Raw genomic sequence first — 16,089 nt, 5'->3', positions numbered from 1 at the left:
ACATGCTCGAGAAGGCTTTCTGTTAATGGAACATGACTGTTGTGTTTTCTCTCAAAATGCAGCACAGTAGCTTTAGAATTACAGGTCTACTATGTGACCAAGAAGCATCCTCAGTTGACATACAGATTGCACAGTTTATTGGAAATGTGAAGCATACTTCCTTTATTTACTCTGGGGTTCATGATAGGGAGTAGAAGTACAGCAAAGAGAGGAGACTGTTCAAGAAAGTATTGGATTAATCTGAGGCCCTTCCCCTTCGTATCTGATTTATCTTTTGCCGAGAATTGATCAGTGCCTTCCTGGAAGATATGCTCGGGAAATGGCAATCAGTTACCTGTTAGAAATATCCTTGGTGCTCACCTTGTTGGCACGTATCCTAAAAAATTGGAATGGTACAGAGGAGATTAGCATGGCCCCTGTGAAAACAAATTTATGAAGCATTCCATATTTTTAAGCTAAACTTATGGTGTAAAAGTTACATATAGCAAATCATTAAGTTGTACACCTTAAAATACAAGGTTACGTGTCAATTATATCTCAAAAAACTGGAAAAAAGAGAAATATTTGTGTTTGGAGGCTGGAGGGAGGGCCAAAGGATCAGATAAGGCGGTCCCATCTTTTGAGACTATGGTCAGGAATTTAGCAAGAAACTGAACATGCAAAATGCTGTATTAAGCACATGTGTTGGTACCTGACATCCAGCATCCTTTTAAAACAAAGTGGTTAAGAGGGTATAAATGTTAGTATTCCATTGCCATCCCTGCCACCACAAATCTACAGCCTACTATTTTCCTACCATACGTTTCCTAATGATGCTTCTGTTGATAGAAAGCCCCAGTCATTTTTTATTAATGGATGCTGTGACTTCTTCCTACTCTCTTTCCATTGGCACAGCATTTACTGATTAAGGATGCTGGGTGAGTCAGAATATTCCTTGCATAATGATTGGTTACTTGGAATGGGTACCAGCTCTTCCTTTGTGATAAAGAACAGTGTATATAAATAAGGGTAAGAGATTTTCTTGATGTTCAAGGTCTTTGGTCTCTGAGTTACAGACTATAAATTTCCTGGGCCACATTCTAGATGCAGAACTTCCACTGAAGTCAACAGAAGTTTAAAAAAAATTAATGGCAGGAAAATGCACTATTATTATTTATTATTATTTCCTTTTGACTGCTCTGAAGATAATTTGGTGCATAAAGTGTTGAAGAAGTTTTGGGTTTTTCCAGTGACTCATTTTCATGCAAATGTTTATCACATTTCTGGGTATTGTTTTCCTCTATCATATATATTTCCATCTTCCATGGGTAAATCAACATCTTCATCCATATTGCACATTCAGCGGCTGTAAATTCAGCCTGTATTCGCATTAAATGTTACGAATATGTGATTTTCATTTATGATTTTAGTGGGTGTTTCTGAAATTTCTACAGCAGCATCTGGCCAGGAAATAGTGTCTGTGAATCAGAATTACTACACCTAGTTTTATTTTTCTTCTGTATACTCATTTCTCTAATCCTTTCCTAGCCAACGGAAGACAATGTGAATTCTTTTCTATCCTAATTCTCAGAGACCCACCTCCCTCCCCCCCCCCCAACTCATGTATAGACCTTAGGTTTGATTTTGCTGTTCCTGTTATGCATGTTTCAGGGAACAATGGAAGCAAATCCTGAGTCCCGCCCCTTCCTCCCTTCCAGCACTCACATCTCTAAGCCACCACTGTGGTTTAATCAGACCGGTGCAAGCACCTCGTAAGAGGTTTTTCACTATGTTCAGCTTCAGTCCCCTCTAATCTCTTGATGCCGCTGTTAGAATGATCTTTTAAAGATGCAGAGATGATTCTGCATCTCCCTGCTTAAAACCCTTCTTATTGTCCTCAGGATGAAGACCTAATTCTTAGACCTGGCTCATGGAGCTCTTCCTACTCTGATCCCAACTTGCCCCTGAGGACCGTTGTTCCACCCTCTGTCTCCCTCTATCCTCCAACCGCAGGCCCAGCTTTCAGACCCCCACATCATCACGTGTTTCACCTCCGGGCCTTTGTACGTGCTCTTTCCTCTGCTTGGCTCACTGTTCCACTTCAACTGCTCCCGGATATATCCTGCTCATCCTTCAGCTTAAACTCTTCTCTTCTGAGTGGCCCCTTTTGCTGGCACCCATGAGTTCTGCATTTCCACAGGATCCTGCCCTTGGCCTTTCAAAATAGCCATCACTCCTGGGAGACTTTTTAGTGCCTAACTTCCCCATTAGATAGCTCTCTTCGTGAGTCCAGTGACCCAATCTGTGTTGTGATTGCTTTGTCCCCAGCACTTTGCACATAAAAGGTATTTGGGCACCTAATGGGTATGTAATGAATGTTTGCTGACTTCGCTTTAGTACTCTTCTACTAGAGACAGTGGGATGTTCTTTTTCTGAAATTACACAGATACTCATTGTTTTTTATCCTCCTTCTCTGGACCAGCTTCCTCATGCTCGTTTTCACTCTAAGAGCCCAGTTTGCTTTGGAGTGATTGAAACGTCCATGGGTGAGGAGGAGACCACTAGCCTGAGAGGAGAGGCTTGAGTTTGAATTCACCTAACATTAATTGGGCTTTAAACTCTGGGCAAATTGTTGAATCTCTGTGGTTATTATGAGAGGAACAGACTGGATACTGAGAAGCCATTTTGTGTACTTTAGTGGAGATATAGTCCTTTGTGCTGGGGTACAGAAGATAACATGATTAAAAGGTGAACAAATGGAAATTCAGCATATCTTATTACAGTGAATGCTAAATTTTGACCTAGAGAGGGCTGAGGACAGGCTGTCTGTTTCTTCTATCATGTGCCCTCTTTCCCATTGCTCTGTGATTCACACAAACCTGGGCCATTATGACTCAGCGAGCTGATGGTGGACATACATGAAACATGCTCCCACATGGATTAGTGACAAGCCAGGGTAGTATATGGGCATGTGGTAGAGGTTGTGGGGGTAGGGTGGGGTGGTGGGGTGGTTGTTATTGTCTACCATATAATCATAGTATCTTTCCTTATATAATAGTCACATTGCTGAAGAGTGTTTAATGCATAATTAGACTGATCAGGGTTTAAATTCTAGCTCCATCACCTTATTTTGTGTGTGTGTGTGTGTGTGTGTGAGAGAGAGAGAGAGAGAGATGAATCAATCCAATTTGATTTCTATGTGTCTCTTTCCTCCTCCCACATTTATGACAGTAAAGTTTCCTCCTCCCACATTTATGACAGTAACTCTGTCATAGAGTTGTTTAAGGATTTTAAAAGATAATATTTATGAGTTATTTGTGTCCATTTAGCATGCTTCTCTCTTGTGATAATACCATTCTCCTCTAGAGGAACTGTTCCTCTCTACTTAGTTCATGACCGTGATATATAAGGGCTGCCCATCAAGTAGTGACTGGTTGCTCTATGGAAGCCCACTTCCAGTATCCCCAAACTGGTCGCTCTACGGAGGCCCACTTCCAGTATCCCCAAAGCAAGGGATCTGTAGATAAACTGAGCCTGAGCAATCCAAATATAGTCCTAGATCTTTGAAACTGAGGCTCAAGTGAGGCTTTCTAGTGGTGGAGTGAGAAAATGCAGACTCAGAAGCTGCTGGCAGCTGGAGTGCGAGCTTCTCAGAGCTGATTGACAGAAGACCCGGATGGATGGAGGTGAGGTAACAGAGAGGAAAGATCCTGGTACCGTCACATCTTTCATTTTAGTCTTTCCCAGTTACACTTTTCCTTTTCCTTGTCATCAGAGTCAATAAATTCACCTTTTTGTGTAAGCTGGCTCAAATTGCATGCCTGTAATTTACATATCAAAGAGTCAGGACTAATAGAGTAGCATACTGTAGCTCCTGAGGGGACCCAGTTCTCTTCTTCACACAAATATGGTCTTATTTTTTTGTTTCCTCTTAGGATAAGCCCAGGTATTATGGGTTGAAAAAATCAAGAATTTCGATATTCTGAATTCCAAGTCTTTAATATATTAGTGCTCTCTCCTTTTGATTTCCCTCACAGATTTAACTACTAAATATTTTTTTATACTTTGGGTACTTTGAAAATATAACAGATGTGGATATTTAAATATGTTAATGTATACTAGTGCAGAGTATAAAATTGGTATAATATTTCTAGGTGGTGCTTTTGCAATAAGTATCCAAAAGTTCTGTTTATACTTTTTTACTCATGAATTCCATTTTTGGTACTCCATCCTGTTGAAATAAGCCTGGATGTGAACAATGCTATATGTACAAATTTATTTATTGTAGCTTAATTTGTAAGGATGAAAATAAAACAACAAAATGTTCAAATTTTAGGGGTTATTTAAATTCCATGCAGCCTTTTAAATAATTTTTATGATATTTGATGACATGAGAAAACTCTGATATATTTTTCAGAAAAAATAGAGGCCGTAAAATAGTATATACAATATAATTCTGATTTGCAGTACACACACACACACACCTGAGTGTGTGTGTTCAGAGCTATATAGCAAAAATACCAACAATGGTTCTTCCCTAGGCATTTGCATTACTTAGTGTATGGAAGACATTGTGATTGATTCCCCAGCATCCATACCATTATCCCCTCCCTACCTCTACACCATGTGCAGCAGCCATGCAATTTGGTGAGGTTGACCTTCACCTTGAGTTCTATGGGTGGTCAGTCATTGTGTGAGATCAATCAGCATGAACCCATCCCTCTAGTGATGGTTATTAGGTTAGGTGTGGACACATAATCCAGGCATGAGCCATTTAGTGAAAAGCATTATCTTGGCATTAATGTCTGTTTCAGAGATAATTTCATTGGATCTAATCAGAATTGAAAGACTTTTAGTTGGGTAGGAGATATACCCAGTCTCTCTCCCTGACATGGATAAGGACACCTGGAATTCCAGGTGATACTGGAAGAGATTTTGTGGTCTTAGGGGGAAGCTGGCCTTGAGTGACATGACACAGAGAGGACAGATTAGAGGTGTCATGAGACCTTTTATGTGGCGGCATTGTCACATCTCTGAATCATAACATTAAAGTCTGCCCTGATTTTAGAATGAGCTAACATATTACCCAATTAATTAGGCTAGGTGGCATTGAGGTTTTCATTACATGAAAATAAACAGACCAAACTTAAACTAAGTGGTTTTCATTTATTTTTTTCTTTTCCATTATTTGTAAAGATTTTTTGCATTGAACATGTTTTACTTTTATAATTAAAAAGATTATTTATTATAAAAATTGCTATTAGCCAAAAACTGGCAAAGACCCATTAAATCAGCGTGTGTTCTCTCCTTTCTCACTCTCCCCCTTCTTCTGAACCTCTTTCAGTTCTCTTCCCCAAATTCCCACAAGAGCCAGAGAAGCCAAAAAAATGTCAAAATTTTGTCACTCCATTAATTAGGAGACTTGAATTGGGTGAGGCACAACCTACATTCTGTGAAATTGATTGGCAAGTGACTGGCAGAGCTACCTTCTTGCTAATGGGGCAATGGCAGAGATGAGATGATCACCACTGTTTATCAGCATGTGGCTCATTCTCCATCTATGGAAACCTGGGAGGATTCACAGAGACACTGGTTATCATATGCTGACCAAAGAAGCTCCAAAGCCAGGCTCTAGAAGTCCCTTGCCAAATTTGGCAGTGTGGTCAAAGGACAGAACCCCCTGAGCAATGTGGATTGCAAAAGCGGAAGTAAATTTAGCCTAGACATATATTCACATCTAATGAGTTGCAGTCAAATCAAATTGGTTACAATTTATAAGGCATGATGCATTGGAGAGGGGGTACTTTTTGAGGGAAGTGAGCCTGTAGTAAGGGGTGAGCATGGAGAGAAGTAGCTCAGCATTCTGTTGGGAAGGTGATTCAGAAATGGACCTGGGGATGAACAAGGGAGCCAGTGGTGGCATCTTTAAGGTATCAGGTGGACAGCTGCAATAAATCCTGCCGTGGGGAAGAAGAATGCTCCCTGGCAGGGTCTGTCTCATGATGGCACCCCATCTCTATTTCCCCACACCCCATTGCTCCTGGTTCCAGATTATGTGCACCGTGGGGCTGCCATTAACTAGATGTGAAATCTTAGGCCGGCCACTTAACCGCTCTGTCCTTGAGTTTTCTCATCTGTAAAAGGGCTGAGAGCAGGTCCAGAGTACTTCTGAGGACTCGGCCTGCTCTTTGGTTGGTCCATCCTCCTGTCCGCCTGAACAAAGCAGCCAATGAGGAAAACTCAGGAGCCTGTGCTCTCTGCAGCGCAGTGTTGATTCCCTGCTGGCAAGGAAGGCAGCCTCCCAAAGTGGTGCTCTCAGGGAGGCAGGGGGCTTTTGAAGTTGTTGCTGCTCTCCTTGCAGCTGCTCTGCAGAGGGGAAAAAACCTGGATTTTAAAGAAGCAAATGGTCTTTTTTTTTTTTTTTTTTTTTTAAACAAAATTAACTCACAGCTGCAAGCGGCACAATGAAAGCACATTTTAAAATAATCAGATGCTTTTGGGGCCTCCTTCTGCTGCCAGAACAACTTCAGTCCGAGCTGCTGCAGGGCTGTCTGTCAAGGCTGCAGCCTCAGGCGCCAACTGTCTGGGGCTGAAGTGGGGCCTAAAGCTGTTGATGTCAGAAAAGAGGCTGAAAGTTTTATGATCTTGGGGACCCTAAAGGCCTCAGCTGTTTGTTTGTTTGTTTGTTCTGTTCTCATTAGGATACATTACATATATTTGAAAGACATCTGACAGCTAATAGGTTGTTTTTAAAGGGTCATTTCATGAAACACTTTTAAAAAAGGTTTAGTGGTCTCTTACATTCCATTTAATCAATGAATCTTTATTTTATAACAGTGATAAAATGTGAGCCCCTGCAGTCTCTGAAAGGTGCTCAAGATGACCAAGGTCTAAAATCATGCTGGTTTCTGAATTTCCACCTGCACTCGGTACATTGATTTTAAGATAAGGCTGCTGTGTATTTAGAGTTGTTTACAGTACTCTACTCCACCATAATGTGTCTGCATGTGAATTTCTGCATGTTGTTCAGGCTGTTGAGCTGACCTCAGAAGAAAAAGAAGTAATGGAGTTGACTATTTTGAGAAAAGCTTCATGAGATACTTACCACGTTGGAGAGGCCAACTTTGTGTAAGAGAATTAAGATCATCATCATGAGGAGCTGAAGGCCAAGAATCCCCTTGATGGCTAGGGCTGGGTGCAGGGACTTATAGTAAGGTGACCTCAGGGCAGATCTTTTCAGGGCCATCTATTAATGGTGTGATCCTAAACAAGGCCTTGTATCTTCCAGATTTCTTGCTGGCACAACAGAGATAATAATCACTACCTTTTGTGATGGTGATGTCTTGAGGACCAAATAAGAGTGCATATATATAGTGAGCATACTTTCTGCTCATATAGAGTCTGGCCTGACAAACCTTTATTGAGCATTTACTATGTTTTCAATAAATGCTTCCTTTTCTTTTTTTTCAATTTTTTTTCAAGATTTTATTATTTTTTTTGTGGGATTGAGAGAGGGAGAGAGAGAGAGAGCTCAAGTGAGCACACGAGTAGGAGGGGCAGGGAAGGGGAGAAGCAGACTCCCTGGTGACCATGGAGCCTAATGCAGGACTCAATCCCAGGACCCCAGGACCATGACCTGAGCCGAAGGTAGAAGCTTAACCAACTGAGCCACCCAGGCACCCTCCTTTTCTTTATTTTAAAGCCCAGATTTAGCTGTCAAATCTCAGGAGGATGAATGGCGTTAGCATTTTCTGAAGATTGGAAGAAGAGATGTAGGACAAATGAAAAGCAATCCTGGGCAGAAGAGAATGGGCTTTTTCACTTCAAGGTTAAAATATCACTAAGTTCAAAAACATTTTTATATAAACTAAGGGATGCTCTATATTTACCAGGTTTTAAAGGAAAACTAGGAAAAAATTGAAACTGGTCTCATCTCTTGAGATTGCGGTTTTCAAAGAAAACCATGTGTTTATACGTCAGAGCCAGGAACCTGGCTGTGATTGGAAGATAATTCCTTTGTTCTTATTATAATTAATAATGATGATGCTATCTGATTTTGGATTTTGAAGACAGCCAGACTATTACTGTCATAATTAAGAGTATTGGCTAGAACTCATTCGTGTTGTTAAGGCCTGAGCCTGCCTTTCTTTAATTGGGCGATTATTTTTTATTTTTTTTATTTTTTTATTTTTTTATTTGAGAGAGAGAGAGAAAGAGAGAGAAACAGCATGAGAGGGGAGAGGGTCAGAGGGAGAAGCAGGCTCCCCGCCGAGCAGGGAGCCCGATGTGGGACTCGATCCCAGGACTCTGGGACCATGACCCGAGCTGAAGGCAGTCGCTTAACCAACTGAGCCACCCAGGTGCCCTAATTGGGCGATTATAACAGCAATGATAATAACAATGTCACAGCTGTTCTAAGCTCTGTACATATAATAACTCATTAATACTCATAGCAACCCCTTGTGGCAGTTAGTTTCTTGTCCCCTTTTACAAATGAAGAAAGAAACTGAGACATAAAGAGTTTTTAAATGACTTGTCCAAGAGCCTACAGCTTAGTGGTAGAGGCAGAATTTGAAGAAAGGCAGTTGGCTTAAGTGTCTGCTTAACCCACTTATTATACGATCATTTTCTTAACTGTGCGTTATGTGTTGTCACAAGCTTTCTTGAATCATGATAGTTCATCTTAAATACTTAAAATCTGGGTTACATATTTATAGTTTGGAACAAATAGTTTCCTTGAAGTTTGCGGTGGTGTTAACAGTTGGTATCTAGAGAAGGTATGTTTAGGAATTTACCAATTCTTCTATTATGCATATGGACGGGTACGCGCAATATTTTTTATTGTGATGTTGCTGTTTGGTTTCTTGGCAAGTTGGAGAAAAGTCCATCCTGTCAAAGGATGTCAGCCAGTCATAAGTCAAAAACTCAGTCACAAATACACCCATTATACTGTGAGCACAGTACAAGGTGTGATTTCAACAGAATAACAAGAATTTCCCTTTGACAAACCTTCATTACTGTCTTTAGAAACTTAAGGGCTAATGAGTCGTGTCACCTAAACACTGAAGGAACAGAGAAGCTGAGAATCAGGGAATCCATGCCTATGTATACCATAAATAAAAACCAATAAACCATTCTGTTCCTAAATATTTATCTTTCAAATCCATTTCCTCTACCCAGTCCTGGCCCTTTACTTCCCCTGATCCTAACTCAGATCCTTATCACTTGTTCCTACTGCATTGCAATAGCCTTCTACTAGGTTGCTCTTCTTTCAATATCTTCCATTTTATTTTACATACTCTTTCCAGTTGATCCTGATGAAACAATAATTACCCCATTCTGTTGCCAAGAACCTTCCCCTGACTCTTTACCTCCACCCCTAATAAAGCTTGAACTCTTTAGGATGACATATAAGGCCCTCTACAAAATCCTCTGCCTAGTTTTCCAACCCTTTCTTCCCTGATACACCGTGCCCTTCATGCTTTACCCTTTCAAGCATGTACAATGCCTTTTCTGCTCTTGTCTGCTGGGAGAAACCCAGTGAATGTTTTCAGACTGAATTGAACCATCACGTCATTGGGGAATCCTCCTTTGACCACCTCCTTATTTGTCTCTTAGAAATGATTCTCTCACCTCTGTGCTTCCATTACACTTTATACAGACCTTTATTATAGCCCTTCCCGTGGTGTTTTGTAATTCTTTGACTACATGTCGATCTTCCTCACCGGAGGGGAGGACTCTGTAGGGTAAGGATTGTGTCTTCATGCTCTATCTGCAGTATCTAACGCAGTGTCTGACAGAAAGGGTATTCAATAAATGATTGTAGGTGCAGGGATGAATGGATCAACGAATGATAGAACAAATTATACTGCTCAAATAGAGAATTTTGGAGGTTTTCTCTAAGCTTCTTTAATGAACTCACTTAAATATCCATTCAGGTAGAATAGAACACATGACATGGACTAGATGGCACAAAGTCTGGGTCTAGTCCAAGACTGTCCCAATTTGGTCCGGTGGCCTTGGACAGATCGCATAACCTATCAGTGCTTCCAGTGTCTTAATCCAGAAGATAAGGATACAGATACATGAACCCTCCAGGGTTGCCATTAGGGTTGAATAAAAATAATTCATGGTCACTGCTTTTGAAAAATATAGATAAGGCATGTCAGCAAAGCTTCTAATGACCAGACCTCTTCTGTCTAATTCTTTGTCAGAGAGGTGTAACATATATATGTTTCTGTGCTCCTTATCTCGTAGTCATCTGCTTGTCTTTTTAATTGCTCTGGGTCATTGAAGATGCTCTAGAAGGTTACTTTTAGCCCGTCAGTATGCTTACAAGCAGAACCTAGAATTGCAAAGAGATTCTTAGAAAATATAGTACACTTTCAGTACAAAAAGAGCATGCCTATATTAGACCATCAAAAGTCAAAGGCATAATTTGAAATGATGAACGTATCCATTTTAAGTTACACATTACTTTGCATAGTTTATATCACTGTAATTAGTCATAGTTCCTATAATTTATTGAAAAAGATGCTCATCCCCTCTAGTGTACTACAGTGATGAATGTTGGGAGGGCAACTTTGGAAGCTGGAATCAAGAAAATGAGTAACAGTTGGAGAATTAGTATGTAAATCAATAATACCCTTTCTTCTTCATTTTGAAACCAGGATTTTCATGACATGCTGCAAAATCAGAGAGCTCCCACAAGTTAGAGCTGTCACCACACCCCGCAGAACTAGGCAGGCCGCTTCAACTGTAGGAAATGTTTAAAATCCTCTCAAACATTTGAGTAAATCTCTAGTAAATATTTAAACTCTGTATAACTAGTCACAAATAAATTAAGCTGATTTTATGCAATCTCTCTAATTAGAAGGGCACAGCATTTGTTGAAACGTGATTAGTATTATTCATTAAGCAAAAAATTCTCATTTGTATCTTATTATCACTATTCTGCATAAACCAACACAATTTGTCATGAACTCCCTCATTTGCTGTATCCTCAGAAAGCAGATTATGCTTATTTTTCATTTGGACAGTGGAAAATCAAGCCAGGTGTTTGGCAGCACCAGAGTGTTCAGGTGTAACTGTGCCAGGGATGGAACATTACGAGCAGCGTGGATGAAGAATGAGGCATGGAGAATCTTGGGACTGAGGTGCCTTGAGGCCCATCCCTTCTGAGTGCCCCTGCTGATGAGACAGGTGTTGTACGGGGCTGCTGGGAGGGGAGAGGGAAACAGCAAAGAAACTTTTTTGTCATGTCAGATCTTTTCCCTTCCGTCGGAATCTGAAAATGCTTGCTTGAATTCCTGCAGCATTCAGGCTACGGGCCTGTGTGGTGTGAAAAGCACAAACAGCCGTATCTTTGTTTAAAATATTTCCAGAGCAGAAAAATGCAGCTCCGTGATTTGTCTAGAACTGTCTGTGTGTCTAGACACATAAGCGCTGTACATATTTAGCTTTGCAGACTTCTAGATATTGACAGATAAGACAAAGACTCTGTTGTATTAGCTGGACAGAAGGGGACTGAGGGCTGCTTTTCCTCCTCTGCGATCTATTCGTTTAGTCTTTGAAATCTTCTTTATTCTCTGGCTCAGGGTAGAGGCTCCATTAGGGCTTGCAAAAGCAGCTGCTTTATGATTCTGGCAGAAATAGGGGTGCGAATGCGGTAAGGTCTATAAAAGAGTGGTGCGATGATAGGAAATTATTTTTTAAGGTAGTAGTGGGCTTAAATATGCTCTTTCTTTTTATTTTTTATTGTTATCTTAATCACCATACATTACATCATTAGTTTTTGATGTAGTGTTCCATGATTCATTGTTTGTGCATAACACCCAATGCTCCATGCAGAATGTGCCCTCTTTAATACCCATCACCAGGCTAACCCATCCTCCCACCCCCCTCCCCACCAGAAGCCTCAGTTTGTTTTTCAGAGTCCATCGTGTCTCATGGTTCGTCTCCCCCTCCGATTTCCCCCCTTCATTCTTCCCCTCCTGCTATCTTCTTCTTCTTTTTTTTTTTCTTAACATATATTACATTGATTCAGAGGTACAGATCTGTGATTCAACAGTCTTGCACGATTCACAGCGCTCACCATAGCACATACCCTCCCCAATGTCTATCACCCAGCCACCCCATCCCTCCCACCCCACCCCCCCACTCCAGCAACCCTCAGTTTGTCTCCTGAGATTAAGAATTCCTCATATCAGTGAGGTCATATGATACATGTCTTTCTCTGATTGACTTATTTCGCTCAGCATAACACCCTCCAGTTTCATCCACATTGGTTGCAAATGGCAAGATCTCATTCCTTGTGATGGCTGCATAATATTCCATTGTATATATATACCACTTCTTCTTTATCCATTCATCTGTCGGTGGACATCTTGGCTCTTTCCACAGTTTGGCTATTGTGGACACTGCTGCTGTAAACATCGGGGTGCACGTACCCCTTTGGATCCCTACATTTGTATCTTTGGGGTAAATACCCAATAGTGCAATGCTGGGTCGTATGGTAGCTCTATTTTCAACTTTTTGAGGAAGCTCCATACTGTTTTCCAGAGTGGTTGCACCAGCTTGCATTCCCACCAACAGTGTAGGAGGGTTCCCCTTTCTCCGCATCCCCGCCAACATCTGTCGTTTCCTGACTTGTTAATTTTAGCCATTCTGACTGGTGGGAGGTGGTATCTCACTGAGGTTTTGATTTGGATTTCCCTGATGCCGAGCGATGTTGAGCACTTTTTCATGTGTCTGTTGGCCATTTGGATGTCTTCTTTGGAAAAATGTCTGTTCATGTCTTCTGCCCATTTCTTGATTGGATTCTTTGTTCTTTGGGTGTTGAGTTTGATAAGTTCTTTTTTTTTTTTTTTAAGATTTTATTTTTTTATTTGAGAGAGAGAGTGAGAGAGAGAGCGAGCACAAGAGGGGGGAGCGGGAGAGGGAGAAGCAGACTCTCTGCCGAGCAGGGAGCCTGATGCGGGACTCGATCCAGGGACTCCAGGATCATGACCTGAGCCGAAGGCAGTCGCTTAACCAACTGAGCCACCCAGGCGCCCTGATAAGTTCTTTATAGATTTTGGATACTAGCCCTTTATCTGATATGTCATTTGCAAATATCTTCTCCCATTCTGTCGGTTGTCTTTTGGTTTTGTGGACTGTTTCTTTTGCTGTGCAAAAGGTGTTTATCTTGATGAAGTCCCAGTAGTTCATTTTTGCCCTTGCTTCCCTTGCCTTTGATGATGTTTCTAGGAAGAAGTTGCTGCAGCTGAGGTCAAAGAGGTTGCTGCCTGTGTTCTCCTTTAGGATGTTGATGGACTCCTGTCTCACATTTAGGTCTTTCAACCATTTGGAGTCTATTTTTGTGTGTGGTGTAAGGAAATGGTCCAGTTTCATTCTTCTGCATGTGGCTGTCCAATTTTCCCAACACCATTTGTTGAAGAGACTGTCTTTTTTCCATTGGACGTTCTTTCCTGCTTTGTCAAAGATGAGTTGACCATAGAGTTGAGGGTCCATTTCTGGGCTCTCTATTCTGTTCCATTGATCTGTGTGTCTGTTTTTGTGCCAGTACCATACTGTCTTGATGATGACAGATTTGTAATAGAGCTGGATGTCCGGAATTGTGATGCCGCCAGGTTTGCTTTGCTTTTTCAACATTCCTGGGGCTATTTGGGGTCTTTTCTGGTTCCATACAAATTTTAGGGTTATTTGTTCCATTTCTTTGAAAAAAGTGGATGGTATTTTGCTGGGGATTGCATTGAATGTGTAGATTGCTCTAGGTGGCATTGACATCTTCACAATATTTGTTCTTCCAATCCATGAGCATGGAACGTTTTTCCATTTCTTTGTGTCTTCCTCAGTTTCTTTCATGAGTATTTTATAGTTTCCTGAGTACAGATCCTTAGCCTCTTTGGTTAGATTTATTCCTAGGTATCTTATGGTTTTGGGTGCAATTGTAAATGGGATCGACTCCTTAATTTCTCTTTCTTCTGTCTTGTTGTTAGTGTATAGGAATGCCACTGATTTCTGTGCATTGATTTTATATCCTGCCACTTGACTGAATTCCTGTGTGAGTTCTAGCAGTTTTGGGGTGGAGTCTTTTGGGTTTTCCACATAAAGTATCATATCATCTGGAAAGAGTGAGAGTTTGACTTCTTCTTTGCTGATTTGGATGCCTTTTATTTCTTTTTGTTGTCTGATTGCTGTGGCTAGGACTTCTAATACTATGTTGAATAGCAGTGGTGATAGTGGACATCCCTGCCACGTTCCTGACCTTAGGGGGAAAGCTCTCAGTTTTTCCCCATTGAGAATGATATTCGCTGTGGGTTTTTCATAGATGGCTTTTATGATATTGAGGTATGTACCCTCTATCCCTATACTCTGAAGAGTTTTGATCAAGAAAGGATGCTGTACTTTGTCAAATGCTTTTTCTCCATCTATTGAGAGGATCATATGATTCTTGTTTTTTTTTTTAATGTATTGTATCATGTTGATTGATTTGCGGATGTTGAACCAACCTTGCAGCCCAGGGATAAATCCCACTTGGTCGTGGTGAATAATTCTTTCAACGTACTGTTGGATCCTACTGGCTAGTATTTTGGTGAGAATTTTTGCATCCACGTTCATCAAGGATATTGGTCTGTAATTCTCCTTTTTGATGGGGTCTTTGTCTGGTTTTGGGATCAAGGTAATGGTGGCCTCATAAAATGACTTTGGAAGTTTTCCTTCCATTTCTATTTTTTGGAACAGTTTCAGAAGAATAGGTATTAATTCTTCTTGAAATGTTTGGTAGAATTCCCCTGGGAAGCCATCTGGCCCTGGGCTTTTGTTTGTTGGGAGATTTTTGATGACTGCTTCAATTTCCTGAGTGGTTATAGGTCTGTTCAGGTGTTCTGTTTCTTCTTGGTTCAGTTTTGGTAGTTGATACATCTCTAGGAATGCATCCATTTCTTCCAGGTTATCGAATTTGCTGGCATAGAGTTGCTCATAATATGTTCTTATAATTGTTTGTATTTCTTTGGTGTTGGTTGTGATCTCTCCTCTTTCATTCATGATTTTGTTGATTTGGGTCATTTCTCTTTTCTTGTTGATAAGTCTGGCCAGGGGTTTATCAATCTTGTTAATTCTTTCAAAGAACCAGCTCCTGGTTTTGTTGATCTGTTCTACTGTTCTTTTGGTTTCTATTTCATTGGTTTCTGCTCTGATCTTTATGATTTCTCTTCTCCTGCTGGGTTTAGGCTTTATTTGCTGGTTTTTCTCTAGCTCCTTTAAGTGTAGGGTTAGGTTGTGTACTTGAGACCTTTCTTGTTTCTTGAGAAAGGCTTGTATTGCTATATACTTTCCTCTCAGGACTGCCTTTGCTGCATCCCAAAGATTTTGAATAGTTGTGTTTTCATTTTCATTGGTTTCCATGAATTTTTTAAAGTCTTCTTTAATTTCCTGGTTGACCCATTCATTCTTTAGTAGGATGCTCTTTAGCCTCCATGTATTTGAGTTCTTTCCAACTTTCCTCTTGTAATTGAGTTCTAGTTTCAAAGCATTGTGGTCTGAAAATATGCAGGGAATGATCCCAATCTTTTGGTACCGGTTGAGACCTGATTTGTGACCTAGGATGTGATCTATTCTGGAGAATGTTCCATGGGCACTAGAGAAGAATGTGTATTTCGTTGCTTTGGGTTGGAATGTTCTGAATATGTTTGTGAGGTGCGTTTGGTCCAGTGTGTCATTTAAAGTCTTTATTTCCTTGTTGATCTTTTGCTTAGATCATCTGTCCATTTCAGTGAGGGGGATGTTAAAGTCCCCCACTATTATTGTATTGTTGTTGATGTGTTTCTTTGCTTTTGTTATTAATTGCCTTATATAATTGGCCGCTCCCATGTTAGGGGCATAGATATTTACAATTGTTAGATCTTCTTGTTGGATAGACCCTTTAAGTAGGATATAGTGTCCTTCCTCATCTCTTATTACAGTCTTTGGTTTAGAATCTAATTTGTCTGATATAAGCATTGCTACCCCAGCTTTCTTTTGATGTCCATTAGCATGGTAAATGGTTTTCCACCCCCTCACTTTCCATCTGGGGGTGTCTTTGGGTCTAAAATGAGTCTCTTGCAGACA

The 16,089-nt window shown here is 40.7% G+C and overlaps 1 pseudogene; it reads left to right on the top strand.

The window, feature by feature from the left end:
- Window positions 1–358: 358 nt before the first annotated feature.
- Window positions 359–452, top strand: LOC123324715 (annotated as a pseudogene).
- Window positions 453–16,089: the final 15,637 nt, after the last annotated feature.

Source organism: Neomonachus schauinslandi, chromosome 4 (genome assembly GCF_002201575.2).
Source record: "Neomonachus schauinslandi chromosome 4, ASM220157v2, whole genome shotgun sequence".
Lineage (NCBI taxonomy): Eukaryota > Metazoa > Chordata > Mammalia > Carnivora > Phocidae > Neomonachus > Neomonachus schauinslandi.
The sequence above is the reverse complement of the archived record's forward strand: the minus strand, read 5'-3'. Positions and strand labels throughout refer to the sequence as shown.